This window comes from Coffea eugenioides, chromosome 2, assembly GCF_003713205.1.
Source record: "Coffea eugenioides isolate CCC68of chromosome 2, Ceug_1.0, whole genome shotgun sequence".
Classification (NCBI taxonomy): Eukaryota; Viridiplantae; Streptophyta; class Magnoliopsida; order Gentianales; family Rubiaceae; genus Coffea; species Coffea eugenioides.
Genome location: NC_040036.1, coordinates 59,958,253 through 59,965,519, shown reverse-complemented (window position 1 = coordinate 59,965,519; position 7,267 = coordinate 59,958,253).

Here is a 7,267-nt window from a genome sequence, read left to right as displayed (position 1 = left end):
ACGAAACCCTAGTGATTTGCTATTGAAAAGTGATTTTTATTTGTTGGCCAATCTAGGTTATAATGTGACTTCGAAATAGAATCGAAACTGTGAAAGTCGATTCGACCCTGTGAACTCGAGCAATTTTGATCAAGCTAATCAAAAATATTTTTACGCTAGTATTAATCGATAAACTTCAGTAATTAATAGTTTGCCCTAAATTTTTGCCAACCGACAACTTTCCTTTAGCTTAAACTAGCCTTGATAGTTATAGAAAATAACTTTTCTAGCTTTTAAAACCCTAAGTCTTGTTTCATTTCCTTTTCTTTCTTTAAGACTTGTTCCTTGCTAGTTTTCTAGAGGAAATTCCCAAAATACGAGATTTTAGCGATTTTAACTAAACGTGCAGAAAACTTGATCGGCAAGAAACATTATTTCACGTAAAATCTGTTCTAGTAACACTTTTACAAGAAAAGTAATATGAAAGAAACATTACAAAGTATTTTACTAGTTTTAGTACTACATGGGTTGTTGACTTATTCCAAGCAAATAAACTAACTATACTACGAATAATTTTCCTACGTAATCCTAGAACTAGTATAGCCAACTTATAGTTTTAAAATTTGGTATTTTAGGGTTTAGCGAGGACGCAGACTTTGATTCCCAACTTGATCAGTAACTTCACTCTTGGTGAGTGTCCCTGCTTGTTCTATGCTTACGTGATTAAAGCGCTTTCTTGACTTGATATGTGATAATTGCCAAAAAGTGGTTTCTGATCCATCGAAGTGAGCAGTGTGTACTTGATCGCACTAGCCTTTCGAGTGGTGACTTGCGTGAAATATTTTCTCGTGAATCTAAACGTAGTTGTAACGTCGTTGGGTGAATCCCTCGACCAATTCCTGAGGGTATACTCACGTATACTGCTCCCAATTTCTAAGGGTATATCTCGAGTATACTGCTTCCTTAGTTGGCGTTCGGGCCCGGAACAGGGGTAAGAACGGTGACGGGTTAGGAGTAAAAATGAGAGGATCTACATGGACTATAAGTAGTGAGAGTTGACGGAGGGTCAACTACGATGAATGGTGATCCAGCGAGGAAAATGGCTCCCGAGAGCCCCTGTATCCTACCTTGTGTTGTTATCCGCTTTCCTACTTGTTTACCCTAGTCAATATTGATTCTTGCTATTGTTTATTTAGATGCATGTTTTGGGGCACCACTGAGTTTTAGCTCACCCCACGTTTATTTGTTTTCCTTAACAGGTTCTGGAAATTGAAAGCTTTGAAACTTACTCATGTTTTCCTTTTGGGATGTATTTGGATACTATGACTACTTTTGTGGGCTGTAATGCGTTAACTTGGATAATGTACTTTTTATTTTGGATTGCCACTTGAAGCTGGAAAATGTGTAAAACTTAATTTGGATGCTTGGCTTGATTGTTGTATTTGGTTGTATGAATTTTTCTTAGTTGGGACGGTACGATTCTATTCCGCAGTTCGTAACGCGTGGGATTTTTTTTTAGAGCCGTCGATTGGCTACATTAAATTACTACTATCTCGGAAGTTAATGTGGTTCTAGTGACGGCCTTCTTCGGGAGAATTGTTTTGTAATAGATTAGGTTATTCTTCGAAAGGATTTGGGTTAGAATGCTTGCGTGAGTCCTGGCGAGAGTTGGGCAGGCAGCCCGCCAACCCTTTGGTTCGCCTTAGGGGGAAGTGGGGTCGTCACACTAATAATCAATTTTTGGCCATTTTAATATAGTTGGTAAAACTCCCTTGCGTAAAGGACATTAATTTGAAGAAATTCACAAATAATTTCTCATTGTTGACATGATAAATAGATCGAGGCCAAATCTTGATTTTAGAAGACTCATAGACTAGTGCATTGTAATGATTTTTTTATATACCTTCTGTCGCGCCCCATTTTTGAAATAAGAAAAATAAATAACGAGTTTAGAAAAATGGCTTTTGATTCAATTTTTTGATTGAAAATGAATTTTTGATTTAAAAAGAAAATGAAAAACATGGGTCTAAATGGGACTTGAAAATGCGACGATTTGACCCAAAATATAGTTTAAAAAGTGTTTTTTGAATGAAAAATGGAGTCGCCACTTGGTATAGAGTTAAGGTGTACCAAGTCACCTAAAAAATGAATTTTCAAAGAAACAAGTAGGAAACCCTTTTTGAACAACCCCAAGTCTATGAAAATCAGAGAAAAAGATTCGGGAGTCATATTTGAAGAAAGGGAAAGCAAGGATAAGAATCCAAGGCACCCTTTCAACCTAGCCAAGGCTAGTTGCGCGATTTAGTCAAAGATTTTCTTATTTTAACCTAAAGATTTATCACATTTGGATGTACTATATGAATGCAAACCCTAGACCTAGGGGGCATCGGGGGGCAAAATTTCTCTTCAAAGCTTGAATGGTGCCAATCACATTAATTGTAACGCCCAATAGTGACTCTTTGGAGAAGTCACGAATCATGCAAAAATATGAGACTCCAAGAAAAGAAAAAAGGATAAAATAATTATAGAAATATACATGTCTTAAAGGAGTGCATCATGTCAGGTACGGGGGACTAATGTTCGTGACTCAATTTTCCATTTAATAGAGGGAATACGAGCGTGCTAAGGTTAGAAAGCCAAACTCGTCCATATCCCATATTCAAGGGGTTATTCCCTAATCTAATCAAGCAAATGCACTACCCTAATCCTAATTCTAAAATGAAATGCAATTCTAATGTTATGTATCATACATAGGGGTATATATATAGGAAAATTAGGGATAAGGGATATACGTATAAGGGGAATATCATACAAAATGATAAAAGACCCTAGAAAGTGAAAAATATGCATGAGATGAAGTGATACAATCATGATCTAACGCGCGAATGGGCTCCTAAGGGTCTAGCATTGGACTAGCCCAGGTCTATGAATTCTCACTAGCATTGGACTAGTGAGAAAAATGGAACAAAGAGCCACAACTAGCATTGGACTAGTGTGGATTCGGGAAAGGGGGCCACAACTAGAGTTGGACTAGTGTGGTGACGACATACATTTGTTACAATCAAATAATTCGTGTAAGACCTAATAAAAGCATGTAAACACATAATATCACATAGACACATAACAAATAAGCATGATATCTAGATGCAAGGCCCTAAAAAAGCGGTAACACATAGCACATAGGCATGCAAAACACACAAAACAAATAAAGCAAATAAAGCCCTAACTATTACACTTGAGGGGGGGCCCTACTACAATCTAAAAGGGGGAAATGAAATAAACGATTAAAATAAATACCTAACTATTACAATTTTGGCATTCAAGTGCCTCTTCAAATGATCAAAATTAAACAAAAATAACCATATAAAATTAAAGCCAATAAAATAAATGAATAAATGAAATAAATAAAAACTTTGAGAGGCATGTAATCAAACACATAAAGTCACGTAGGGCACGTAGAGCCAAATGAAATAAGAAATAAGGGATAGGATGTACCTCCCTTGAGTTGGAGCCCTAACGAGGTAAAATTACGTATTTATCCTCCAAAATAATAAAAGAGTCAAGGCATCATTTTAATCAAGAGATAATTACATAAAATGGGAATAAGCATGAAATTGAATCAATCAAAGGCATTTAAATAACTAAAACAGTCCATATTCACAAAATTAGGATCTAATTGAAAGGAAAAGAAAGTTCAAGGGGGGTCAATTTGATTGGTTTTTCCAATTACTCGGGCCATAGAAGCATAGATAGAAGCTAAGGGGAGCAAAGTGCAATTTTAGAAGTCATTTTGCATGCAAATTTCTGCAATCTATTCATGCAAGGCTACGGTGGAAGCTTCTGCAATAACTCTCGGCAGCTGCTAAGAAAATTCAAGCACGGATCTTAGCCTCAAAACACAACTTCGAACAAAAACAAATTCAACCAAACATCAAAACTTTGATCTAAACGAAAAGCCTACTGGAGCTTAGCATCTAAACATACAAGAGGAAGCTCAGCTTTGCGGGCTACTTCGAGAAAGAAAACGGTGAAGAGAATGCAACAGCTTTTAGTTTCTCATACAATTTTAACATACCAAGGAAATGATTTAATGCAGTTCCCAATTTGTCCAAGGCCAGAAATGAGAGAATATGAGGCAAAGGAGAGGGGAGGCATCCAACAAACACTCTCAGACACAAAATGCAGCAAGGTAGCGTGAACTTGCTGCTCAAATATGCAAATTTCGGAACCAGAAATGCCAACCCATTTCCAAAACAACAAAAATCATGTTATCTAAGCCTTTCATTGCTAAAACCCATCATCAACATCGCAAGAACATAAAAGAAACAGCAACCAGGGAAGCATTAGGAATCCAAACATGACGAAAATCATAAAGCCGAAAGCTTTTTGCAGTTTTTCTGGTTTTGTTCACTCAACCACCACTAATGGCTTCAATCGACGAAAACATGAATCAAAGTGACAACATAACCGCACATTCTTTCCACTTTAAACCACAAAACTCTCATGTTTTAATGCAAAATTTAGAGGAAAAGAGCCTGCAAAAATCTGAAAAATTTCTACAACCTCCTTTCGGCAAATTTGAGGACTAATCATCGACTGAAGGAGGCTAGAAATGATTCCTATACCTTGGGTTTCATGAGCTATAACAACACACGATCCAAACACAGAGATATAGAGCCAAAACGAGTTACCAAACGGGTTTCTACAAAGAACCAGAGATGAAACCACAAAGAAAGGAAACAAAACATGCGTGCACAAGGAAGAAATTCATGCAATGAACCCCAGATCTTCACAAAATGGTATGAAAATGACAGTAAGAAAGGCTAGAGTTACCTGCAAACGTGGTGAAGTAAAGCAAACGTGAGATATGTTCGGAAAGTGCGTGCTGATTCCAGAAATGAGGTTGAGCGCGTCGTCGCAGAAAATCTCAGCAGTGATGAATCCGATACTTTGGGTCACGATTTGGGGGCTCAGAGACGTTATTTCGGGGAGCTTTCCAGTTTCTCTTTTGCCGAAAACACCTCCCCAGCTTTCTGGGTTCCTCAGCCCGTCGCCTCTCTCCCCTTGTTTTCACCTTTAACTTCTTCTCCTTTTCAGCCTTTTGGTTATTCCATCTCCCCGAAGCTCTTCCTTTTTTCTTTTCCTAGTTTCCTTCCCTAACAGACCTTCCTTGCTCCCTTTCTTTCCTTTGCTTCATTCCTTCCTACTGCCCAGCCGAAGCTCTCCCTGTATCTCTCTCTTGGTTCTTTTTCTTTTTTCCAGCTCCCTCTTGCTCTCCAAGCCAGTCCGTAGCTTCCTTGGCTTTCTTTTCTTTGCCTCAGCTCTCTCTATCTCTCACTCTCACCAAGTTCTCTTCCTCTAACCCTAGTCGCCGCCCTCTCTTTTTCTCTCCTTTTTTGTTCTTCTGTTTCCCTCGCCCTTTCTTAGCCGTCACCTCTCTTGCTGCTGCCGAAAGCTCTCTCTTCCTCTGGTTTTTCACGTCCCTTCCAACCCTAGCCGCCACCCCCTTGCTTTCTTCTGCCCTCAAAAATTTTTGTCCCCGTTTTCCCCTCTCTGGTTTCTTTTACTCCGTTCCCCAGATCTCTTCCTCAGCCCGTGGGTTTCTTTTTCTGTATTTCTCTCGCTCAGTTCTCCTTTTCCAGCCCGTTACTTCTTTCTCTCTTTTGCTCTCAGACCTCTCTTGAAATTCTCTCAATCACTCCGCTCCTTTTCACTCCAGCCCGAAAGCTCCTTGCTTTTGCTTGGTTTCTCTCTAGCCGTCAGTCCTCTCCCTTTTTCTTTTCCGCCGTTACCTCCAATCTCTCAGACGAAACCCTCAGCTCTCGATTTTTCCTTTTTCCCCCAGCCGTCTTCAAAACCCCCTCAAGCTGTCTCTCTTTCTCTCCAAAAATCTCTCGCCGCCCCTTCCTTTCTTTTTTCTTTTTTTTTCTTTTCCTTCAAATCTTAGGCCTCCAAGTGTCTAACATCTAATCCCTTAAGTGCTTAGTTGTCCAATACATAAAGGGGACACTTGTCCTAATGCATGCCTCCCCACTTGTCATTTTTTACTTTTTCATTTTCCTTTTTGTTTTTTTTTCTGAAATTTAATATGAAGACAAAAATAAACTAGAACAAAATAAAATAAAATAAAATAATAAATAACAATAATAAAATAAAAATAAAAAAATGAAAACCCTAAAATTGAAACAAATAAAGTTAAAATTAAATTAATTAAACGAATAAAGTTAAAAATAAAAAATTTGGTGTCTACAGTTTGCCCCTCTTTGTTTGAGTTTCGAAAAAACTCGAGACAAAGACGTAGACACCAAATACTTACCTGCGTCTTTCGGCTGTGAACGACTCGAACGACTAACGCTTTTGAAATGAGGACTAACCTCTTAAACAAAATTTTAAAAAATGGGACTGACCCAGACGAGAAATTTAAAATGGGACTGACTCGAACAAAAAATTTAAAACGGGACTGACCCAAACAGAAATTTAAACGGGACTGACCCAAACAAAAAATTTAAAACGGGACTGACCCGAACAAAATTTAAATTAGGGGACTGACCCGGACAAAATTTAAATCATGGGACTGACCCGAACAAAATTTAAATCATGGGACTGACCCGAACAAACTTTTAAATCATGGGACTAACCCGAACAAAATTTAAATCATGGGACTGACCCGAACAAAACTTTTAAATCATGGGACTAACAAACTTTTAAATCATGGGACTAACCCGAATAGAATTTAAATCATGGGACTGATCCGAACAAAATTTAAAATCATGGGACGCACACTAGTGGGATTGACCCACGTTTAGAGGCAGTGAAAATGAAATGCACACTAGTGGGACTAACCCATGTTTAGTGGCAATGAAAATAAAATGCACGATAGTTGGACTGACCCATGTTTAGCGGCAATGCAAATGAAATGCACACTAGTGGGACTAACCCATGTTTAGTGGCAATGAAAATGAAATGCACGCTAGTAGGCAATGCGGCAATGCAAATGAAATGGTCACTAGTAGGACTGACCCATGTTTAGTAGCAGTGAAAATGAAATGCACACTAGTGGGACTGACCCATGTTTAGTGGCAATGAAAATGAAATGCACGCTAGTAGGACTGACCCATGTTTAGCGGCAATGCAAATGAAATGCTCACTAGTGGGACTGACCCATGTTTAGTGACCGTGCAAAATGAAATGCTCACTGGTGGGACTAACCCATGTTCAGCGGCAATGCAAATGAAATGCTCACTTGTGGGACTGACCCATGTTTAGTGGCAGTGAAAATGAAAGGCTC